Source organism: Bombina bombina, chromosome 6 (assembly GCF_027579735.1).
Source record: "Bombina bombina isolate aBomBom1 chromosome 6, aBomBom1.pri, whole genome shotgun sequence".
NCBI lineage: Eukaryota > Metazoa > Chordata > Amphibia > Anura > Bombinatoridae > Bombina > Bombina bombina.
The window spans coordinates 1095779502-1095806221 of record NC_069504.1 but is presented as its reverse complement, the minus strand read 5'-3'; positions in this window follow the sequence as shown (position 1 = coordinate 1095806221).

Genomic DNA, 26720 nt, shown 5'->3' with positions numbered 1-26720 from the left:
TTTATTTAAATCCATCAGAATTCCAGCACAAACATATAGCAGACGACCGTTTTTAGTTTGTTTTCAAAACACATCCCAATCTAATAGAAAAGCTGCAGATTTCAAATAGTAAAATGCATTTATATTAGGAAACAAACATCTATTTATACCCATAAAAACCATAAGAAACGCTATCACTGGCTTTTTCACAAGGATTTACACCGCACTTCATGGAAGCAAAAGATATCTAAGTAAAAGTAAAACATAGCTGGTAATGATTGCCTTATGTGTTACAATTCAGTTCCTTCCGTTAACCAATTTGATGTTATATATGACATGGGCAATTAATTATTTCATGCCATTGAGACATTTTCTAATTAACATGTTTCCAAGCCAAAATACTTGATCGCAATCATAGATGAAAATTCTGATGATCCTTTTTAATTTAAGTACAAATTTCATACTTTAAAACTTTACTTTCAGCAATTTAAGGGGCATAAAACTTATGTTTTCATTGTTTCATCTAAAAAATAAAAAAAAGGATTTCAAATTGTATTTCTACACTTAGTTTTGTTTTTTAAAGTGGAAGTTCCTGTGCTAAACAAACTATCTTGTCCCTGTAAGCCAGTGAGCCGTTGAATACCAAGACACATCATTATGCACTTCTTTCTAGTTTTACTTCTAATTTAAACAGCTTTTTTGACAGCTACTCAACATATTTTTTTATTGTGTATAAAGGAGCAGCAAATAAAAATATTTATGCATTATGACTGTGTACAACTCCTGAGACACTTCATGCCACTGGCAAATATGGACACCTCCCTCATAAAAAGTTGGCTTATTCAGCACAGGAATTTCCATTAAAAGAAAACAACTAAATTCTCTTTTAGATGGAACTGGCAAAAAAAAAAAAGAAGTAGTTTGTCCCTTTAAAAATATTATTTTTGCATGAAAACGTTTAACATGTTGTAAGACTGTTGATCTTTTATATTCATGACAGAATCATCCTTAGCATGAGCAAAAACGAATACTGGGAAAAACATTTAAAAACTAAAAACAACAGAGATATCACACTCAATATAATCTACAAAAGGATTTCACATTTGCAACACTGTAGAATATTAACCTTTTAAGTCCGTTATGGCGTTCTATTCCGTCCTAACCGCACTGGGTTTTAGCGCCGTTTGGACAGAATAGAACGTCCTAGCCATTTAGCTGTCCTGAAGCCAACTGCGCTTCCTGGATGCGATTGCGGTCTGGAGGGCGTGCCTAGCGTCATAAGGAAGCCCCCTTGAGCCGATCCCATAACTGAACTCTCGCTAACACGTGCACTATCATGGGAAATATATATCAATATATATATGAAAATAATGCAATGGTGTAAGTGGGGGAAGACAATATATACAATCATTGGTGTCAGTGGGCTGGTATCACTTAAAGGACCAGTAAACACAGTAGATTTGCATAATCAACAAATGCACGATAACAAGACAATGCAATAGCATTTACTCTGAATTTTTTTTTTCTAACAAATTTCAAAGTTATGTCTATTCCCACTCCCCCTGAATCATGTGACAGCCATCAGCCAATCACAAATGCATATACGTATAGTCTGAGTTCTTGCACATGCTCAGTAGGAGCTGGTGACTCAAAAAGTGTAAATATAAAAGTGACATGCTGTATCTGAATCATGAAAGTTTAATTTAACCTGAGTGTCCCTTTAACTGCGGTGCCCAGGTCCAGTCCTATCTGTTCCTTCTCCCACGCTGCCCTCCCACTGAACTGCTACTATATGGGCACAGGGCACATGCACTGACACTCTGACAGGCCTGCCCGGTATTTCTTATCTGGGGAGAGACAAGCCTGTTACAGCTCACAGTGGGGTTATTTCAGGTCATGGACCACCAGGAGGGCTGTCAAGACTCGGTACTGGGCTGTGGCTCGGCTGTTAAGAAACCAGGTCCTAAAGGAAACAGGTCTCGATTTATCATGCCCCTACGGCTGCAAGTTCTCACAAGAACTTGCTCGCCGTGATTTATCAAGCAGCGGTCACCAGACCGCTGCTTCCCTAAGCTCTTCGCCACCTCTAAGGTGGGGAAATTCAATCTCCTCGGTGGAGTCCGACCGAGGAGATTGACAGCTCCTGCTCGCGCGTGATTGGCTGTGCGCGGGCAGGGGGCGGGATAGAACACGAGCGCAAAATTGCGCTTGTGTGCAATGGCGAATACCTCCGGGTAATCTTGCCCCGCTACAGGCGAGCTGAGGCATACCCTGTACGCCTCAGCGTTAATAAATCTAGCCCTAAGGAAAACTGTTGTTGAATTGTCCAATGCAGGGTATAGGAGGTGTTATCCCATCATAAATGGATTAGAACAGCATGTGAGAAATTAGTTATTTGCCCTTTTTTAAATAGACTGGAAGGGTTTTGAATTTGAAAACACTACAAACCACTTCACAGTTTGTAGCGGACAGTTACATGAGGTTCCTAGCAGAAAACAAATACAATATTTACCAATACAAGGGGAGTATAGGAGCATCAAAATCTGTAAAATGCAGCTAAATATTGACTTAGTTAAATTCATTTCATAAGCATCAATTCTCTTCTTGAGATTCAAGTAGATGCATACACATTATATATCATTATTTAAATGGTAAAAATGTTATGAAAATGTAAGCAATATGTAGTAACAAAATCATTATATTTAACTTTATCAATTAGTAAATAAAATATTATGCTCACAAAGCACATAGAAATAGAATATATATATATATATATATATATATATATATATATATATATATATAGATAGATAGAGACAAACACAAATAAATAAATATATATATATATACACACACATTCATACATACTGTACATACATACACACATTTATGTTTAAAATCTCACTCGTTTTCTTAGTTTTGCTGCCACCTGCTGGGCACACATTTTTTGGCAGAAGCAGCCTCTGCCTCATACAAACGTGTCTTATTCATCTAGCCAACTGTGAGCAAAATTTTTCCGTGAGTCAGGCCAGCCAATCAGGTGCTGCTACACTTCCAGGTCAAATATTTTGAACAGCTTAGCACTGTATCCAGAGGTTAACGTGACTCTTTCCCCCTTTGGCATCAGAAAATCACTTCTACTGTATAGTCAATAGTCCAGATCCAAGAGACCAGGCAAGAACAAGTGTTAGCAGGAACATATCTTTATTACTTCTAATGTTATTATTAATGTATTGCTTTCTGTTTATGCTTCCAAAAATATAAAATGTGATTGAGTGTCTACTACTGAAGTTTATTTGCATTTAATCACTGCAGACAAAAATGGAAAAGTTTAATAACAGACATATGAGTGTGGTTAAAATCCATTTATTAAAGGGACAGTCAACATCAGGATTTTTGTTGTTTTAAAAGATAGATAATCCCTTTATTACCAATTCCCCAGTTTTGCATAACCAACACAGTTATAATTATACACGTTTTACCTCTGTATTTGCCTTGTATCTAAGCCTCAGCAGACTGCCTCCTTATTTCAGTTCTTTTGGCAGACTTGCATTTTAGCCAATCAGAGCTGTCTCCATGGTAAATTCACGTGCATGAGCTCAATGTTATCTATATAAAACATGTGAACTAATGGCCTCTAGTGGTGAAAAACTATCAAAATGCATTTAGATTAGAGGCGGCCTTCAAGGTCTAAGAAATTAGCATATGAACCTCCTAGGTTTAGCTTTCAACTAAAAATACCAAGAGAACAAAGCAAAATTGGTGATAAAAGTAAATTAAAGTTGTTTAAAATTACATGCCCTATTTGAAACATGAAAGGTTTTTTTGGACTTGACTGTCCCTTTAAAAAGTATTTGTCATGTCTTTGGCTATTACCTTTGTAATATAGGTTCTGCAATAGATTGACATTACCCTCTGCTATAGGTGGCAGAGCTGCAGAGAATATGTTTTAAAACATTTTCACAAATAAAACAATTTACTGTTAGTCAAAATCATTAATAAAAAAAAAGAAAGAAAAAAACAGAATTTATGCTTACCTGATAAATTTCTTTCTCTTGTGATGTATCGAGTCAACGGATTCATCCATACTTATGGGATATTCTCCTTCCCTACAGGAAGTGGCAGAGAGAGCACCCACAGCAGGAAAGAGAGGAAAGAGAGGAAAAGAGAGGTAGCCGTAGCCTTTTGACCTCTCCGTTTACCATAATAAACAACAAACAATGAAGATGTTTGAAGGAAATCTTTAGTTGCTTGTAAGTAGAACTTTAAAGCATGAACCACATCAAGATTGTGCAACAGACGTTCCTTCTTTGATGAAGGATTAGGACACAGAGAAGGAACAACAATCTCCTGATTGATATTCCTATTAGAAACAACCTTAGGAAGAAATCCAGGTTTGGTACGCAAAACCACCTTATCTGCATGGAAAACTAGGTAAGGTGAGTCACACTGTAAAGCAGATAATTCAGAAACTCTTCGAGCCGAAGAGATAGCTACTAAAAACAAAACTTTCCAAGATAGAAGCTTAATATCTATGGAATGCATAGGTTCAAACGGAAACCCTTGAAGAACTTTAAGAACCAAGTTTAGGCTCCATGGCGGAGCAACGGGTTTAAATTCAGGCTTGATCCTGACCAAGGCCTGACTAAATGCTTGAACATCTGGAACATCTGCCAGACGTTTGTGTAAAAGAATAGACAGAGCAGATATTTGTCCCTTTAAGGAACTAGCTGATAATCCTTTCTCCAATCCTTCTTGGAGAAAGGACAAAATTCTAGGAATCCTAATCTTACTCCATGAGTAACCCTTGGATTCACACCAACAAAGATATTTGCGCCAAATCTTATGATAGATTTTCCTGGTAACAGGCTTTCTAGCCTGAATCAGGGTATCAATGACCGACTCAGAGAAACCATGCTTTGATAGAATCAGGCGTTCAATCTCCAAGCAGTCAGATGCAGAGAAATTAGATTTGGATGCTTGAACGGACCTTGGATTAGAAGATCCTGTCTCATTGGCAGAGTCCACGGTGAAATAGATGACATGTCCACCAGGTCTGCATACCAAGTCCTGCGTGGCCACGCAGGCGCTATCAGAATCACTGAAGCTCTCTCCTGCTTGATTCTGGCAACCAGACGTGGGAGGAGAGGAAACGGTGATATACATAAGCCAGATTGAAGGACCAGGGCACCGCTAGAGCATCTATCAGTACTGCCTGGGGATCCCGGGACCTGGACCCGTAACAAGGAAGTTTGGCGTTCTGTCGGGACGCCATCAGATCCAATTCTGGTGTGCCCCATAGCGGAGTAAGCTGGGCAAATACCTCTGGATGGAGCTCCCACTCCCCCGGATGAAAAGTTTGACGACTTAGGAAATCCGCCTCCCAGTTCTCTACCCCTGGGATATGGATTACTGAGAGATGGCAAGAGTGATCCTCCGCCCATTTGATTATTTTGGTTACCTCCATCATCGCTAGAGAACTCCATGTTCCTCCTTGATGATTGATATAGGCTACAATCGTGATGTTGTCCGACTGAAATCTGATGAATTTGGCCGCAGCAAACTGAGGCCACGCCTAAAGCGCATTGAATATCGCTCTCAGTTCTAGAATATTTATCAGGAGGAGAGATTCCTCCCGAGACCATAAGCCCTGTGCTTTCAGGGATTTCCAGACTGCACCCCAGCCTAGCAGGCTGGCATCTGTCGTACTATGAGCCACTCTGGCCTATGGAAACACATTCCCTGAGACAGGTGGTCCTGAGACAACCACCAGAGAAGAGAATCTCTGGTCTCTTGGTCCAGATGCAGTTGAGGAGATAAACCTGCATAATCCCCATTCCACTGTTTGAGCATGCATAGTTGCAGTGGTCTGAGGTGTAGGCGGGCATAGGGAACTATGTCCATTGCCGCTACCATAAGTCCGATTACCTCCATACACTGAGCCACTGATGGCCGAGGAATGGAATGAAGAGCTCGGCAAGTGATTAAAAGTTTTGATTTTCTGACCTCCGTCAGAAATATTTTCATTTCTACCGAGTCTATCAGAGTCCCTAGGAAGGAAACTCTTGTGAGAGGGACGAGATAACTCTTTTTTATGTTCACCTTCCATCCGTGAGATCTCAGAAAAGCCAACACGATGTCTGTGTGAGACTTGGCTAGCTGGAAAGTCGACGCCTGAATTAAGATGTCGTCTAGATAAGGCGCCACTGCTATACCCCGCGGTCTTAGAACCGCCAAAAGGGACCCTAGCACCTTTGTGAAAATTCTGGGAGCCGTGGCCAACCCGAAGGGAAGGGCCACAAACTGGTAATGCCTGTCCAGAAGGTGAATCTGAGGAATTGATGATGATCTCTGTGAATAGGGATGTGTAGATACGCATCCTTTAAATCCACGGTAGTCATATATTGACCCTCCTGGATCAGAGGAAGAATAGTCCGAATAGTCTCCATCTTGAATGATGGTACTCTGAGGAATTTGTTTAGAATTTTGAGATCCAAGATTGGTCTGAAAGTTCCCTCTTTTTTGGTTTGCAGACAATTTGAAATCTCCCCCTTGGGGGGGGAGTCTTTGAAGTCCAGAAGATATCCAGAAGATATCCTTGGGACACAATTTCTAAAGCCCAGGAATCGTGAACATCTCTTGCCCAAGCCTGAGCAAAGATAGAGAGTCTGCCCCCTACTAGATCCGGTCCCGGATCGGGGGCTACCCCTTCATGCTGTCTTAGAGGCAGCAGCAGGCTTCTTGGCCTGTTTACCTTTTTTCCAAGCCTGGTTAGGTCTCCAGACTGATTTGGATTGGACAGAATTCCCCTCTTGCTTTGCTGCAGGGGAAGCTAAAGCGGGACCACCCTTGAAGTTCCGAAAGGAACGAAAATTATTTTGTTTGGTCCTCATCTTATTTGTTTTATCCTGAGGGAGGGCATGGCCTTTCCCTCCAGTGATGTCTGAAATAATTTCTTTCAGTGCAGGCCCGAATAGGGTCTTTCCTTTGAAAGGGATGTTCAACAATTTAGATTTTGATGACACATCAGCAGACCAGGACTTTAGCCATTTGGAAAGCGGCATCTGTAATGAAAGAATTAGCCAACTTAAGGGCCTTAATTCTATCCATAATATCCTCTAATGGAGTCTCCACCTGAAGAGCCTCTTCTAGAGCCTCAAACCAGAAAGCAGCTGCAGTAGTTACAGGAACAATGCATGCAATAGGTTGGAGAAGAAAACCTTAATGAACAAAATTTTTCTTTAGGAGACCCTTTAATTTTTTATCCATAGGTATAGTTGTACGCAATAGGTATAGTTGTACACTTAGCAAGAGTAGAAATAGCTCCCTCCACCTTAGGAACAGTCTGCCACGAGTCCTGTATTGTGTCAGATATGGAAACATTTTCTTAAAAACAGGAGGGGGAGCGAACGGAATACCTGGACTATCCCACTCCTTAGTAACAATAGTCACAATCCTCTTAGGGACTGGAAAAACATCAGTGTAGACAGGAAGCTCTAAGTATCTGTCCATTTTACACAATTTCTCTGGGACCACTATAGGGTCACAATAGTCTACAGTAGCTAATACCTCCTTGAGCAATAAACGGAGGTGTTCAAGCATAAATTTAAAGGCCGTCATATCAGAATCTGTCTGAGGGAGGGTCTAGATGCTAAACCCTCATTTCCTTCTAACTGAGAATCATCTATTGCAATATTTTTAAGTGCTAAAATATGCTCTTTATAATTTATAGACATATCAGTGCAAGTGGGACACATTCTAAGAGGGGGTTCCACAATGGCTTCTAAACACACAGAACAAGGATTTTCCTTGGTGTCAGACATGTTAAACAGGCTAGTAATGTAACAAGCAAGCTTGGAAAACACTTTAATCAAAGTAAATAACACTTTAAACAAAAACGGTACTGTGCCTTTAAGAGAAAAAAAAGCTGCACAAACTCTGCAAAACAGTGTAAAAAAGCAGTAAACAAAACAAAATTTTTACAGTAGCATCATAAAGCCTTAGTAACTTTGCACCACTATGCAAATAAACAATTAACCCCTTAATGTAAAAACCGGATTGAAAAAACGCCAAAACCGGTAAAATAACGTTCAGCACCTTGCCACAGCTCTGCTGTGGCGCCTACCTGCCCTTTAGGAACGATTTGTGGGGAAAAAACCTCTTTACAGCCCTCAAATACGGCAGGAATCCCTGGAGAAGTAGCTGGATGCTTCTGAGGTAAATAAACACAGAGTGTTTCTTAAACTAGCCATGTGGGTTAATAACCCTTAAACAAGCCACAAAGACCCCTTAAAATCCCTCAAAAAACATTTTATTTGTAATTAAACCAAAACATTTTTTCCTATTAGTGTCAAAGTAACTATGAGCCCTTTATGCAAGCTAGGATTCCTACTAAGTGTCTGAATACAGCTTACCCTTCCCTCATGGGGATATTGCCAGTCTTTACTAGAATAATCACAGTCTGTCTAGAAAAAAATATACTGAACATACATCAATGCAGTTTAGCCTGCAAACTGTTCCCCCAACTGAAGTTTTCCTGTACTCTTCAGGCCTTGTGAGAACAGCAGTGGATCTTAGTTACAAAATGCTAAGATCATCATCCTCCTTGCAGAAATCTTCATCCTTTTTCTGCCAGAGAGTAAATAGTACACACCGGTACCATTTAAAATAACAAACTTTTCCTTGAGAAAATAAAACTTAACATTTTTGTCTCCACACTCACTTTGCCCTTCCTAGCAGTTAAGCAGGCAGAGAGAATGACTGGGGGGTGGAGCTAAGGGAAGAGCTATATGGACAGCTCTGCTGTGGGTGCTCTCTCTGCCACTTACTGTAGGGAAGGAGAATATCCCATAAGTATGGATTAATCAATGGACTCGATACATCTTACAAGAGAAACATAAATTATGCTTACCAGATAACTTCCCTTCCTTCTGTATGAGGAGAGTCCACAGCTTCATTCCTTACTTGTGGGAAATACTGAACCTGGCTACCAGGAGGAGGCAAAGACACCCCAGCCAAAGGCTTATATACCTCCCCCACTCCTCTCATCTCCCAGTCATTCTGCAGAGGGAACAAGGAACAGTAGGAGAAATATCAGGGAATAAAGGTGCCAGAAGAACAAAACAAAAATGTAGGTCCGCCCAATGGCGAAAAACGGGCAGGGGCCGTGGACTCTCCTCAAACAGAAGAAAAGGAAATGATCTGGTAAGCATAATTTATGCTTTCCTTCTTAATATGAGGAGAGTCCATGGCTTCATTCCTTACTTGTAGGAAACATATACCCAAGCTCTAGAGGACACTGAATGAAACGGGAGGGTAAAAAGAGAGGCGGACCCTATTCTGAGGGCACCACAGCCTGCAAAACCTTTCTCCCAAAAGATGCTTCAGCCGAAGCAAAAACGTCAAACTTGTAAAATTTTTAAAAAGTATGTAAGGAGGACCAAGTAGCCGCCTTACAATTCTGCTCCATAGAGGCCTCATTCTTGAAGGCCTAAGAGGAAGCCACTGCTCTAGTTGAATGAGCCTTAATCCTCTGAGGAGGCTTATGTCCCGCTGTTTCATATGCTAAGCGAATAATGCTCCTCAACCAAAAAGATAAGGAAGTAGACAAGGCTTTTTGCCTCTTACGCTTCCAAGAATAGACAACAAACAAAGAAGAAGTCTGTCTAAACTCCTTAGTAGCTTGAATATAGAACTTTAAGGCCCGAACCACATCCAAATTATGAAGTAACAGCTCTTTTGAAGAAGAAGGGTTAGGACACAAGGAAGGAACAACAATCTAAACACATATGAAAAGTAGTGTGCGCTGAAGAACCACCAAACTCCCCAAACCTATAGTCCCTCACAATAGGAAAGAGCAGAAGTAACAAGAAAATTTATATGGATGAGCGCTTAAGCTGAAGGTGTATAGAAGATAATTAATAAGTACATAAGAAGTAAATAATGAAAAAGTGGCTATGCCAATTTATTAAAAGCTATAAAAATAAAATTATGAGACTAGTCATACATATAAAAAGTTGGATATTCTAATACCGGACGTCTCCGATATACAAATAAAACAAATTAAATGAAAGCTAAGAAAAATCTTTTACCTTACTCCTCCTAGTACCGTTCCAAATCGATCGGCTTACAGGGCTCCCCACCTCCATAGAGGCGCGCATGTGACTAATGACGTCACAAGAAGTAGGCGCTGTCTTCAGTGTTGCGATCCTATTGGTCAGGAACGTCCTTGCAGCGGAGAAACTTTGCCAACCGCTTGTAATGAGGTAAGAAATATCCGCTCTTTAGTGCAATTTGCACGCAGGATACTTGTGGGGATAGCAGCTTCACGGCAGTGCTCTGTAACAGCCTTAAAAACAGTAATCTCTGTAGGCTCGAATTCCTCCGTAGCTGTATCAGACTTCTCATATACTTTAATAGGAGTGTCCAACAGAACAAGGACAGTCTCTGCCTCAGTATAACAATATATCCTCCTTTGGATGGAAATGAAGAAAATCTGTAACTTTAATCAACGCGTTTCTCCCTCTTACAGTGCTTTTTCAAGATGAGTTTGTTGTAGTCACAGCCTTCCTTTATACGTTGAGCCAGATTCCTTATTGGTCAACCTAGGTTAATTGGTATTGGAGGTGGTTTCTATGCAAATGAAGTGGTATTGGCAACACTGATAAGTGATAGAGTGTAGCGATTTACATATTCCTAAGTAAAAACACACAAATCTTGCAGATAGCAAGTGAAACTTTAGCAAATCATGTGGCATTGCTGCCAAATACTATATAGCGAGTGAAAACTTTTAAAAGTCATGTGGCATTGCTGCCAAATACTATAAAATATTGGTGAATAATTATAGCAGACAGGGAATCCTTATCCGCTAAAAAGTGCATATCGTAAAATTATACTAGTGAGAAAGGAGAAAAAAGGTAGAAAAAGTAATTTAAAAAATTACAAGTAAAGTGATATTTTAATCTAATAGAAATGGTGAGATATCCAGTTCTGAATTTTAGCCAGCAGGGTATAAGGTATCATATTTATATATGTATTCTGCCTCTTTTAGACATAGGATCCTATCTATATTCCCTCCCCTCCAATTACATTTTACATGTTTTATTCCCCAATATTTCAAATCCTTTGTTCTCCCATTGTGAACCTCTTTAAAGTGTTTGTAGAGTCTTGTGTCTTTTACTTTTTTCTCTATACAAAGAAGGTGCGCTCTGATTCTGTCTCTTATCATCCTTTTAGTCTCTTCAAAATATATCAGATTGCATGTGCACTGCAATATGTATATGACCCCTTTCGTTGCACATCTAATGAGGTCCTTTATTGGAACTACTTCTCCTGTTGGGGGAATTATCAATGAGCCTTTCTTGCAACTATGTTGACAGGCTTTGCACGAATAGCATGGAAAGAAGCCAAAGACTTTATTCCCAGACAAATCGTTATGTATTTGGGCCTGTCTTTTATTGTCCTGAAATGTGCTAGGTGCTAAAATTAGTTTCAAATGTTTTGACTTCCTAAATATAACTTTGGGTCTGGAGGCAAGTTTCTCCCCTATAACGGGGTCTGCCTGTAATATATGCCAGTGTCTATTTAGAATCTTCCTCATTGTGCCATGATCATTACTATAGTCAGTAATGAAAGGAGTGTCGATAATGTCTTTCTTAGCCTCAGTGTGTTTCTGTTTATATGTAAGTAGGGATCTCCTCTCTGTCAATCTAGCTCTTTCTACTGCTTCATTCAGCAGATCTTTGTTATATCCCCTATCCCTAAATCTTTCAACAAGGGTTCCAATTTGGTTTTCAAAGTCAGATAATCTAGAACAGTTTTTATGATCCTCAGGGTCTGTCCTACAGGGATATTATCCTTCCATTGTTGTAGATGACAGCTTTCTGAATGTATAAAGCTGTTTGAATCTACATCCTTAAAATGAGTTTTTGTCTCAAAGGAATTACCAACCACCATAATCTCCAAGTCCAAAAAAGTGATGGTTTCTTTACTGTAATTAGAGGTAAATTTCAGACCTCTGTCATTTGCATTCATATTTGTAAACATATTATTCAGGTCTGATTCAGAGCCCCTCCAGATAATTAACATATCGTCAATATATCTTCTATAGAGCACGAGGTCTGCACCATAGCCACTCTCTTGGAAGAAAGTTTCTTCCCAGCTACCCACAAAGAGATTGGCGTAGCTTGGTGCAAACCTCGTGTCCATAGCTGTCCCCTCTGTTCTGGTCTTATTTCTGAATCTGTATCTAAGAACCTTTTAACAGCTAATATGCCTTTTTCATGCTCAATCACTGTATAGAGCGAGGTGATGCTGCAAATTACTAGAAAAAGGTTTTCTTCCCATTTTATAGTGTCTAAAATATTTAACACCTGGGTAGAGTCTCCTAAGTAAGAATCTAAATATCTGACATACTTCTGTAGGCAGGAATCCACATGCTGGGAAAGATTAGAGGAAAGTGCCCCTATTCACAAAATAATCGGCCATCCTGGCGGGTTGTTTATGTTCTTGTGAATTTTGTAGAAAACTGGAATCCTAGGGTACCTAGGATCCAAGAAATCCACTTCCTTTTCATCTAAAATTCCCAAATCCTTACCTTCCATGATGATTCTCTTTAGTTTAGCTGTACATTTATTAGTGGGATTTAATTCTAATTTCTTGTAAGTTTTAGTGTCATTAAGAAGTCTCAAAGCCTCAGTTTTATAATAGCTGGTATGCATGACCACAATTCCAGCGCCCTTGTCGGCGTGCTTTATGGTCACGTTGCCATTCTTTTTCAAGTTATTTAATACCAGTCTATCTTTCTTACTCATATTGACTTTATTATACTGGGATGATTGACTTTTCTTGAAATCTTTGAGTACCATTAGCTCAAAGGTTTCAAGACTACTCCCTTTACAAATAGTAGGGTTAAAAGTAGATTTGTTCTTTAAATTAGTATGGATAAACTTCTCTTGTTTTACCTCTATATTGGTAGCCCTCTCTAGTGGGTTCTTCATGAAATACTGTTTAAGTGTGAGGTTTCTTATGAATTTTTTCACATGTATGTGTGTATTAAATTTGTTCATTTTGGTACTTGGTGCAAATGAAAGGCCATAACTCAAAATTCTTTCTTCCTCGTCTTTCAGCTCAGTGCTACTGATATTGAAGACCCCATTCCTTTTTACCTCCACCTCTTTGCTTCTTTTATTTTTTCCACTCCCTCATGTTCCTCTAGAGGTCTTTTTTTGGTTACCCATACATTCTCTGTGTTTACTTTCAATTGATGTTGCGATCAGAAACAACCTTAGGAAGAAAACCTAACCCAGTAAAAAGAACAGTAGAAAAATTCACCAAGCGCCTGCTGATACTGACCCTTAGCTCTGAAAAATTGACCCCTAGTGGTCAAAGAGAGGATAACTTAAAAACAAAGGTATATCCAAAACAAATAAAGGCAGGGTCTAAAAATTAAAATGAGTTCCTTAATGTTTATTACAATATGACCAATGGTTCGTTAAAACCTGATATAAAACATAACCAGTGGAATTAAAATATATTTAAAATGTTGTTTACAATGTCAGATAACAGTGTACAAGTTAATAATATAAAATCAGTATGTCCCTCATGGATCCATGTTTACAGTCTAATAAATATTAAACAAAATTATCAAAACGACATAAGACCATATTATAAAAGTGCACACCACAGTTGATTCTGAATGAGTAAGTGGTAATTTCACATACAATTTCTGTTTGAGGTTGCACTAGCCCAGAGTAAATTGTGTACTAAAGGCGTATAAAAGTTATTACTCCTGATCTAGGAGACATTGTTATGACAAATCTTGTAACCAAGGTTTAATATTTGTTTAATAGTTATTAGACTGTAAACATGGATCCATGAGGGACATACTGATTTTATATTATTAACTTGTACACTGTTATCTGACATTGTAAACAACATTTTAAATATATTTTAATTCCACTGGTTATGTTTTATATCAGGTTTTAACGAACCATTGGTCATATTGTAATAAACATTAAGGAACTAATTTTAATTTTTAGACCCTGCCTTTATTTGTTTGGCGCTCTGATATACCTTTGTTTTTAAGTTATCCAGTAAAAAGAACAGCCTTATCAGCATTGAATACTAGGTAAGGACGCTCACATTGCAATGCAGTCAACTCAGATACTCTGTGTTCCAAAGCCATAGCCAGTAGAAAGAGAACCTTCCAAGATAGCAATTTAATGTCAAGGCTGTGCAGAGGCTCAAATGGAGCCCTCTGCAAAACCTTAAAAACAAGATTTAAACTCCGAGGAGCGCTAGGTTGAAACACAGATCTGATTCTCGTCAGAGCCTAAAGAAAAGACTGGACATGTGGAAGCTCAGCAAGCCTCTTGTGCAGTAAAACAGATAGGGCAGAAATCTGTCCCTTAAGGGAGCTAGCCAAAAGACCCTTCTCCAGACCATCCTGGAGAAAGGAAAGAACCCTGACCTTATGCCATGGAAATCCACACTCTTCACACCAGAATAAGTAGGTCCTCCACACCTTATGATAGATGCGACGAGTAACCGGCTTATGAGCTTGAATGAAAGTATCAATAACTCTCTCAGAAAAACCTCTCTTGGCTAGGACTAAGCATTCAATCTCCATGCAGTGAGCCTCAGAGAATCTATATGTTGATGAACAAAAGGACCTTGTTCCAGCAGATCCCTGCGACAAGGTAACCTCCATGGAGAAGATGAGGACATCCCCACCAGATCTGCGAACCACATCCTCCGAGGCTACGATGGAGCAATTAGAATCACTGATGCTCGCTCCTGCTTGATGCGGGCCACCATACAAGGTAGAAGTGGTAATGGCAGGAAAATGTAGATCAGACTGAACCTCCAAGGCACTGTGCTAATGCATCTATTAGGTCCGCCTGAGGATCCCTGGACCGCGACCCATATCTGGGTAGCTTGGAATTGAGCCGGTACGCCATGAAATCTATCTCCGGTGTCCCCTATCTGCTGCAATTCTCCATAAACACCTCGGGATGGAAATACCATTCCCCCTGATAAAAAGATTGTCTGCTGAGGAAATTCGCTTCCCAGTTGTCAACACCCGGAATGTGGATCACTGACAGCAAGCAGTTGTGGGCCTCCGCCCATTCCAGAATCCGAGATACTTCCCTCATTGCTAGGGATCTCCTCGTTGCCCCCTGATGGTTGATGTAAGCCACCAAGGTTATATTGTCCAATTGGAATCTGATAAACTGGGCCAAACCCAGAAGGGGCCAAGCCTTCAGAGCATTGAAGATCGCTCGAAGTTCCAAGATGTTGATCAGGAGGAGGGATTCCTCTCGAGTCCACAGGCCCTGTGCCTTCTTGGCACCCCAAACAGCTCCCCATCCTGTGAGACTCGCGTCCGTAGTCACAATCTCCCAGGATGGTCTCAAGAAGGAAATATCTTGGGACAGGTGATCTGGACCTGGCCACCAGGAGAGCAATTCTCTCGACCGGCTGTCCAGAGAAAACAGTTGAGACAGATCTGAATGATTGCCGTTCCACTGTCTCAGCATGCACAGCTGAAGAGGGCTGAGATGGAATACGGCAAAGGGGATGATGTCCATGCAGCACACCATGAGCCCAATTACCTCCATACACCGAGCCACAGATGGCCTGAAGGAGGTCTGGAGGACAAGACAATTGGAAGTTAGCTTGTAACGTCTCTGGTCTGTAAGAAATATCCTCATGGATATGCAGTATATTATCGTACCCAGGAACTCCACCCTGGTACTGCTAATAAGAAAACTCTTTTCTAAGTTTATCTTCCATCCATGAGTTCGAAGAAGAGAAAGAAGGGCTTTCGAATGTCCTCTGGACAACAGGACAGTGCCTGAACTAAAATATTGTCTAAGTACGGTGCCACTGCAATACCTCTGGTTCTGGCCATTGCGAGCAGAGCCCCTAGAACCTTTGTAAAAACTCTTGGAACAAGGAGGCGGAGCTAACTACCGGATACAATGGACGCTCATATTAAGAGCTCCGCTACAAAATACAGGATTCCACAACCCTACTTTGCTATCACTACCAACCTTCCCCCCCCCCCCCAACACACCCTCCAATGCCCACCCCCACCATCCCTAATGGTTCACTAACAAAAATCAAAGTTACAACTAAGTTTGTTGAAAATGTTTGATTAAGAAAATGCCTACACAAAAGGTAAATAACTGTTGTTCATTTTTTAATAATGTTACAATATGTTTGATGATGTTTATTGTTATGTTTTTTCTAATAATTCCAATTTGTTACCTAACAGCCTGCCCATCTCATATAATTAATAAGACTACAGTTAACATATTCGAAGTAGGGAATTGGTCGATTCTCAGCTTAATAGAGAGGATCACAAAACCACACACAGGCAAGAAGCCCGACCCCTATAAATGCCTTTCACTTTATGAAATCATTAGATTAAACTCTCAATATGAATAGATAAAGATAAATAAAAAACATCCCCATAAATATAAAAGTAATATCCCATAATGTCAGAGGGCTAAACTATGACCTAAAAATGAAAAAAGCCATTTTAGAATATAAATTGTTGAAGGCCCAAGTAATAATGATGCAAGAGACCCATTTTACAAAACAATACTCTCCCAAATATTGAGATAAATTATATCCCACTCAATACCATGCAACAAGCACAAAGAAAAAAGGTGGGGTCTCCATACTATTACACATGTCCCTAAATTTTAAGGAAGAAATAATTAGAGATAGATCGGGAAGATTTATAGTAGTTAAGGGGTTCATACACAATTCACCAGTGATGTTGGTTAACGTATATGCGCCAAATGACCACCAAGGACCTTTTCTCACTAACCTCAGTAAACAACTAACACAGTGGAAAAGGTATAGACCCATAATTGGAGGTGATTTCAATATGATGTTTGATGATAAAATAGATAAATCCACAAAAAACTCACCATGTCTTCTAAGGGATTTTATTATAGACCATAATCTTATACGGCCAGATTACGAGTTTTGCGTTAGAGGCTGTGCAGTGCTAACGAGCAGTTTTTTTCTCACCGCTCACCTGCAGTGCTGGTATTACAGGTTTTTCTAAACCCGGCGTTAAAAGGCAAGAAGTGAGCGTTGAGCAAAATTGTGCTCCTTACCACACTCCAATACCAGCACTGCTTAAGTCAGCAGTGAGCTGGTCGTACGTGCTTGTGCACGATTTCCCCATAGGAATCAACGGCGACAGCCGGATGAGAAAAAGCCTAACACCTGCAAAAAAGCAGCGTAAAGCTCAGTAACGCAGCCCCATTGATTCCTATGGGGAAATAAAATTTAAACACCCTAACATGAACCCCCGAGTCTAAACACCCCTAATCTTACACTTATTAACCCCTAATCTGCCTCCCCCGACATCGTTGCCACCTACATTATATTTTTTAACCCCTAATCTACCGCTCCGGACTTCGCCGCCACTATAATAAACATATTAACCCTTAAACCGCCGCACTCCCGCCTCGCAAACATTAGTTAAATATTATTAACCCCTAATCTGCTGCTCCTAACATCGCCACCATCCTACCTACATTTATTAACCCCTAATCTTTTACTTGTAAAAAAAAAATACAAACAACCCCCAACAGTAAAACCCACCACCCACACAACCAACCCCCCAAATAAAATAGTAACTAAAAAAAACATAAGCTCCCCATTGCCCTGAAAAGGGCATTTGGATGGACATTGCCCTTAAAAGGGCATTTAGCTCTATTGCAGCCCAAATCCCTAACCTAAAAAATAAACCCACCCAATACACCCTTAAAAAAAACTAACACTAACCCCCTGAAGATCGACTTACAGGTCTGAAGACCGGACATCCATCCTCAAGTAAGCGGCAGAAGTTTTCATCCAACCGGGCCGAAGTCCTCAACGAAGCCGGGAGAAGTCTTCATCCAAACCGGGCGAAGTGGTCCTCCAGACGGGCAGAAGTCTTCAACCAGACGGCATCTTCTATCTTCATCCATCCGGCGCAGAGCGGGTCCATCTTCAAGACATCCTACGCGGAGCATTCTCTTCATCTGGAGTCTTCTTACTGAATGATGGTTCCTTTAAATGACGTCATCCAAGATGGCGTCCCTTAGATTCCGATTGGCTGATAGAATTCTATCAGCCAATCGGAATTAAGGTAGAAAAATCCTATTGGCTGATCCAATCAGCCAATAGGATTGAGCTTGCATTCTATTGGCTGTTCCAATCAGACGAATATGTGGAGCCTATACATGTGGTACATGCAGTTTCTGCAAGTATATACACAATGAAAGGGAATTTATTACTCGGACTGGCAGTACTAAAAGAATGCTTGGCTTTGCTAATTGCAAAACCCAAAATGTGGTGTACTGCTTACCATGCAAATGTGGAAAGAGATACATAGTTATAACGACACGTGAATTACGTGTAACACTTGGAGAACATATAAATAGTATTAAAAATTGAGAAAAAGACCACCAGAGAGACAAAACTCTGACCCCAGTGGCTAAACACTACCTTAGGAACCATGGTACAAAACCAGATCTGAGAGTATCAATCCTACAGGTTATTAAACCTGGAATTAGAGCTGGGAATGTTGAAAATATGTTATTACAAGAGGAATGTTGGTGGATATTCTGGCTAAATACCTTAACACCGCAGGGTCTTAATGAACAAGACGGTTACAATGCGTTCTTGTATAGTAATTCTTTATATGAGTTTTGGATAAGAAATCAGTGTTTATCTGAAAAAGTCTGATATGACCTTTGGAAATTATAAATGGCTCATGTAGTTTATAATGGTGACTTATCATATTTCCTCAGGGATTTACAACACTGGCTTCATATTATCAGATATCAAGAATAACATCACAGATTCTCTCAATCATTGTTGATATACCAATGAATATACTTAGTTTGATTATACTAACTATGTTATCCATCTTAAAAATCTTTTAAAGCAAAACAGATTAACATTAGTAAACTTCTGGAATATGTACATCTCAGTATTTTTGGAAATAAGCGTTCCTGAGTGTATACAAGTTCCATTAATGTAATAGTATGAGTTGATCTATAATTTAACAGATCAATCATAGGATATTGACTATGTATTTAAGATATAGCTATAGTTGGTTCTTCATTACAGAGTACTAACTTAGTAGTACTTTCATTAATGTGAAACATACATCTCTGTTATTCATTGGCACATATAATTGGCCGTATATTGTTTGTAATGATATTCTTTTTATAAAAAAAAACCCTCTCTTTTTCAAATTAATAAGGAACCATATAACATTTAACCCCTTAATGACCGGACCATTTTTCAATTTTCTTACCCTTAATGACAATGGCTATTTTTACATTTCTGCAGTGTTTGTGTTTAGCTGTAATTTTCCTCTTACTCATTTACTGTACCCATACATATTATATACCGTTTTTCTCGCCATTAAATGGACTTTCTAAGGATACCATTATTTTCATCATATCTTATAATTTCCTATAAAAAAAAATATAAAATATGAGGAAAAAATTGAAAAAAACACACTTTTTCTAACTTTGACCCCCAAAATCTGTTACACATCTACAATCACCAAAAAACACCTATGCTAAATAGTTTCTAAATTTTGTCCTGAGTTTAGAAATACCCAATGTTTACATGTTCTTTACTTTTTTTGCAAGTTATAGGGCCATAAATACAAGTAGCACTTTGCTATTTCCAAACAACTTTTTTTCAAAATTAGCGCTAGTTACATTGGAACCCTGATATCTGTCAGGAATACCTGAATATCCCTTGACATGTATATATTTTTTTTTAGAAGACAACCCAAAGTATTGATCTAGGCCCATTTTGGTATATTTCATGCCACCATTTCACCGCCAAATGTCATCAAATAAAAAAAAAAGTTCACTTTTTCACAAATTTTGTCACAAACTTTAGGTTTCCCACTGAAATTATTTACAAACAGCTTCTGCAATTAAGGCACAAATGGTTGTAAATGCTTCTTTGGGATCCCCTTTGTTCAGAAATAGCAGACTTATATGGCTTTGTGGTTGCTTTTTGGTAAGTAGAAGGCCGCTAAATGCTGCTGCGCACCACACGTAAATTATGCCCAGCAGTTAAGGGGTTAAATTAGGTAGCTTGTAGGGAGCTTGCAGGGTTAATTTTAGCTTTAGGGTAGAGATCAGCCTCCCACCTGACACATCCCACCCCCTGATCCCTCCCAAACAGTTCTCTTCCCTCCCCCACCCCACAATTGTCCCCGCCATCTTAAGTACTGGCAGAAAGTCTGCCAGTACTAAATAAAAGGAGTTTTTATTTTTTTTAATAAAAAAAAATAAAATGTTTTAGCTGTGATGGACTCCTGCCTTAGCCCCAACCTCCATGATCCCCCCCCCCAGCAATCTAACCCTCTCCCCTACCTAATTGCCGCCATCTTGGGTACTGGCAGCTGTCTGCCAGTACCCAATTTGCCCCCCAAAAAAGTGTTTTTAATTATTATTTTTAATTACTAATTTATTTTTTTCTGTAGTGTAGCAGCCCCCCACAATACCCCAACCCCCTCCCCCTCCCAGATCCTCATATATATATATTTCCCCCCCTCTTCCCACTCATTGGTGTCAGTGTGGGTAGGTGATCGCGGGCGTGCGCGCGCACCCGCACGCGCACGCGCACGCGCGCACCCGCACGCTCCCGGCACCCGGCGTGCACATTGCACTAACAGGAGCCGGATGCCGGGTAGCGATGGGCCGCCCACCCGCCTCCCTGTTGCGCTCCCACCCACCAACGAACCGGCCGCATCGCTACCGGTGCAGAGAGGGCCACAGAGTGGCTCTCTCTGCATCGGATGCTTTCTAAGGGTATTGCAGGATGCCTCAATATCGAGGCATCACTGCAATACCCTGAGAGCTGCTGGAAGCGATTGCGATCGCTTCCAGCACTCTCTTAGACAAGTGACGTACCAGGTACGTCCATTGTCACTAACTGCAAGTTTTTGCAGGACGTACCTGGTACGTCACTTGTCATTAAGGGGTTAATACAAGTTTCAAACCATGTCAATCCGCTATTAATAAGACTATTGTGACTATTTCATTGATAATGTTACAATAAGATAACTCATTTTAATAATGGAATATAATATTTTAGCTACATGATTTTGATTATGTGTTTTATGTAGAGCGAGCACCATTTGTTGGTTTTAAATATGAAGTTCCATTCGTACTGATACCTTAATGGTTTGTTATATATAAACTTAGATATATTTTGATATATATTGGTCATCCAACAATATACCTAAACCTGAGAATCCTGTTTTTCATTTTTCTCGATAATAGATTAAGTTTTATTTAGTATTGATTAGGGATGCACCGAAATTTCGGCCGCAGAAAGTTTCGGCCGAAAATGGCATTTTTGGCTATTTCGTTTTTCGTTTTTTTTGCCTGTTATTTTCGGTAAAATTATTGTATAGCATGTTTCAAATTTGATGCTAGCCTAGAGCTGCTGTTTAAGTTTATTACTTGACTTACTGTTCTGCATATAATGAGTTTTCTAGGACTATACTTTATTTGGATAATTGGTAAAAAAAAAAACTGTTAAATATGATTGTTACATAGAACTAAATGAAGAATAATACAGTATATTAATATTTATAATTGTTTTAAGTAGGGATGCACCAACATTTTGGTCGCAGAAACATATGGGCCGAAAATGGCATTATTTTTTGCCTGTTTTTTTTTTTTTTTTTTTTTCATGGTAAAATTATTGTGTAGCATATTATTGTGTTAAGATATTTTTATCCAGTTTTAGTGTGTTACTTTCAATAAAAGGGTGGGCTTTTTTTATTGGCTCTAATTATCCAAAAAAATAAAATAAAAATGATTAATTTGAAAAAATACATTTTCGGTATCAGTTTCGGTTTTCGGCCAAGTGCATCCCGGATTTTCGGATTCGGTTTCGGTCCAGAATTTTCATTTCGGTGCATAACTAGTATTGATGTCATAATCATCAGAGATCTTATTGAGGATTATCGTATGTCTCTTCTGAACATTACTTACTCTACTTAATATCAGCAAATATTTGTGTGAAACATTAAGATGCATATACCTAGGAAACTTTTCTGTTTGCTTTTTTCATTCCCAACATAATTTAGTAATAAACAGGGCGTTATTGATGCATATCCACACAATCATAATTGCCTGATTAACTAATGTATATACTTATATCATCTCAACAGATCTGGCATTTGTTGTTATTTGTCATAACTTTAGATACGGTGGATCAGCTTTTGGCCCCGCCCCCCACTCCTTGTCATCAAGGGTGTGTCACGTGACGGACGTCTATCCAATGATAGGAGGTCATATGGCATTGGCTACTCCTAGGGGTGTATGTGAATCCTCACCCCGGATTGGTGCATAACTATACTTAAGCAGTGAGGCTTGCCCGAGTCGGGTTAGCCTTTGAGAAAACCATTTGTTTGGCGAAATGCGCATCAGGCGCTTGATTTGAAAGCTTTTGCTGCCTCATTGTGTGTTTGTCTACTTTGAATGGTTCAACATACATTGTGACTTGATTGTATATTACGATGTACTGATATTATACTACTTATTCATAATATCCTCTATTGGCTTATAATAGGGACTCTGACAGGGCTTGCGCCGCTCCTGCATAGCACTAGTGATAGATAACTTGTTTGAGGTTAATCCTCTTTTTTAGATAGTTGTACCTGTGCAATCCGCGAGCATTTTTGGGTGCTTCCCTGCCAGATAATCCCTCATATTAACTGACAATACACTGTATGGTGAATACCTGGGCATGCCTGCTTTCTTTTCATTTCATGACATTTTAATTGTTTTTATATACACACACCAGTAGTGTTTTTTCATATTTTAATTATTCTACTATTAAATGTTAAGTTTTATAATTTACCCGTTCTAGCCAAACCTCACTGTAACTATTCACAGTTTGTATATTGGATATAGTTGTTAACAGAGTGCTCTGGATTATCCATTTCTCTCCCCCCCCCCTTTCTATTATATATTATCAGGATAGTGAGCACCCCCCATACAATATGGAATATGGGATCATTTCCCACTAATACATAGCCAAAAATGTTTTTGACTGTGTATAAGAATATCGAATAATTTGGGGATATATATGAAATCTGTCATTTTCCCTTCTCTATTCCTTAATACACTTCCCTGTGCCTTTAACAAGTCCCAGACTGCTCCCTAGCCTAGCAGGCTGGCATCCGTGGTCATAATCACCCATGAAGGTCTCCGGAAGCATGTGCCCTGAGACAGATGCTCCTGAGAAAGCCACCACGGGAGAGAGTCTCTTGTCAGACAGATACGAATGGTCTCCGTTCCATTGTCTAAGAATGCATAACTGCAGAGCTCTCAAATGGAATCGAGCAAAGGGAATGATGTCCACGGAAGCGACCATCAGACCAATTACCTCCATACATTGAGCCACTGATGGCCGAACAGTAGACTGCAGAGAGAGGCAAGAGGAGAGAATTTTGGACTTTCTGACCTTCGTCAGAAATTTTTTCAAAGATCGGGAATCTATTATGGTCCCTAAGAAAACCACCCTTGTAGCTGGAACAAGGGAACTCTTTTCCAGATTTACTTTCCATCCATGGGAACGTAGAAAAGACAACAAGATCTCTGTATGAGAGTTTGCTTGTTGAAAAGATATATGTCGTCCAGGTATGGCGCTACTGCAATTCCCTGAGACCTGATCACTGAGATCACAGAGAGCCTCCAGAACCTTTGAGAAAATTCTAGGCGCTGAGGCAAGGCCAAATGGAAGAGCCACAAACTGAAAGTGTTTGTCTAGAAAGGCAAATCTCAGGAACTTGTGATGACCCCTGTGGATGGGAACATGAAGATACACATCCTTCAGGTCTATGGTTGTCATGAATTGGCCCTCTTGGACCAAAGGAAGAATGGAACGAATGGTTTGTGTATTGTAATTCTTTATATGAGTTTTGGATAAGAAATCAGTGTTTATCTGAGAAAGTCTGATATGACCTTTGGAAATTATAAATGGCTCATGTAGTTTATAATGGTGACTTATCATATTTCCTAAGGGATTTACAACACTGGCTTCATATTATCAGATATCAAGAATAACATCACAGATTCTCTCAATCATTGTTGATATACCAATGAATATTACTTAGTTTGATTATACTAACTATGGACTAGATTTAGAGTTTTATCGGTAAAGACCCGCGTAGCTAACGCAGCTTTTTTTTCCTACCACTGCTTCCAAACAACGCTGGTATTGAGAGTTGTCTGAAGGGCTGCGTTAGGCTACAAAAAGGGTGCGTTGAGCCGAATTTACCGCCACTTCAACCCTCAATACCAGCGTTGCTTACGGTAGCGGTAAGCTGTCAAAACGTGCTCGTGCACGATTCTCCCATAGGAAACAATGGGGCAGTTAGGGATGAAATAAAACCTAACACCTGCAAAAAAGCAGCGTTAAGCTCCCAACGCAGCCCCATTGTTTCCTATGGTGAAACACTTTCTAAGTCTGCACCTAACACCCTAACATGTACCCCGAGTATAAACACCCCTAACCTTACACTTATTAACCCCTATTGTGCCGCCCCCGCTATCGCTGACACCTGCATTTTATTATTAACCCCTAATCTTCCGCTCCAGACACCGCCGCCACCTACATTATCCCTATGAACCCCTAATCTGCTGCCCCTAACATCGCCGACACCTACATAATATTTATTAACCCCTAATCTGCCCCCCCAACATCGCCGCTACCTTACCTACACTTATTAACCCCTAATCTGCCGACCGGACCTCGCTGCCACTATAATAAATGTATTAACCCCTAAACCGCCGCGCTCCCGCCTCGGAAACACTAGAATAAATTGTATTAACCCCTAATCTGCCCCCCCCCAACGCCACGCCACCTAACTTCAAGTATTAACCCCTAATCTGCCGACCGGACCTCGCCGCTACTATAATAAATGTATTAACCCCTAAAGCTAAGTCTAACCCTAACCCTAACACCCCCCTAAGTTAAAAATAAATTTAATCTAACGAAATAAATTAAATCTTATTAACTAAAGCATTCCTATTTAAAACTAAATACTTACCTGTAAAATAAACCCTAATATAGCTACAATATAACGAATAATAATATTGTAGCCATTTTAGGATTTATATTTATTTTACAGGCAACTTTGTATTTATTTTAACTAGGTACAATAGCTATTAAATAGTTATTTACTATTTAATAGCTACCTAGTTAAAATAATTACAAAATTACCTGTAAAATAAATCCTAACCTAAGTTACAATTAAACCTAACACTACACTATCAATAAAGTAATTAAATAAATTACCTACAATTACATACAATTAAATAAACTAAACTAAATTACAAAAAAACCCCACTAAATTACAAAAAATAAAAAAAGATTACAAGAATATTAGGCTAATTACATTTACTCTAAGCCCCCTAATAAAATAAAAAAGCCCCCCAAAATAATAAAGGTCCCTACACTATTCTAAATTAAAAAGTAATCAGTTCTTTTACCAGCCCTTAAAAGGGCTTGTTGCGGGGCATGCCCCAAAGTAATCAGTAGGCGTCGGTTGAAGAGGATGGATCCGCGTCGGCTGGAAAGAAGATGGCTCCGCTCTGCTCTGGATGGATGAAGATAGAAGATGCCGCTTGGATGAAGATGTCTTCTGGTCCGGATGTCCTCTTCTGCCCGGATAGGATGAAGACTTCTGCCGGTCTGGATGTCCTCTTCTGCCCCATCGGATGAAGACTTCGGCCCGGCTGGGTGAAGATGACTCAAGGTAGGGAGATCTTCAGGGGCATAGTGTTAGGTTTATTTAAGGGGGGTTTGGGTTAGAGTATGGGTATGTGGGTGGTGGGTTTTAATGTTGGGGGGGTTGTATTTTTTTTTACAGGCAAAAGAGCTCATTACTTTGGGGCATGCCCCGCAAATAGCCCTTTTAAGGGCTGGTAAAAGAGCTGATTATTTTTTAATTTAGAATAAGGTAGGGACCTTTATTATTTTGGGGGTCTTTTTTATTTTATAAGGGGGCTTAGAGTAGGTGTAATTAGCCTAATATTCTTGTAATCTTTTTTTTTTTTGTAATTTAGTGTTTTTTTTTATGTAATTTAGTTTAGTTTATGTAATTGTATGTAATTGTAGGTAATTTATTTAATTAATTTATTGATAGTGTAGTGTTAGGTTTAATTGTAACTTAGGTTAGGATTTATTTTACAGGTAATTTTGTAATTATTTTAACTAGGTAGCTATTAAATAGTGAATAACTATTTAATAGCTATTGTACCTAGTTAAATAAATACAAAGTTGCCTGTAAAATAAATATAAATCCTAAAATAGCTACAATATAATTATTCGTTATATTGTAGCTATATTAGGGTTTATTTTACAGGAAAGTATTTAGTTTTAAATAGGAATACTTTAGTTAATAAGGTTTAATTTATTTTGTTAGATTAAAATTATATTTAACTTAGGGGGGTGTTAGGGTTAGACTTAGCTTTAGGGGTTAATACATTTATTATAGTAGAGGCGAGGTCCGGTCGGCAGATTAGGGGTTAATACTTGAAGTTAGGTGGCGGCGACGTTGGGGGGGGCAGATTAGGGGTTAATAGAATTTATTCTAGTGTTTGCGAGGCGGGAGTGCTGCGGTTTACGGGTTAATACATTTATTATAGTGGCGGCGAGGTCCGGTCGGCAGATTA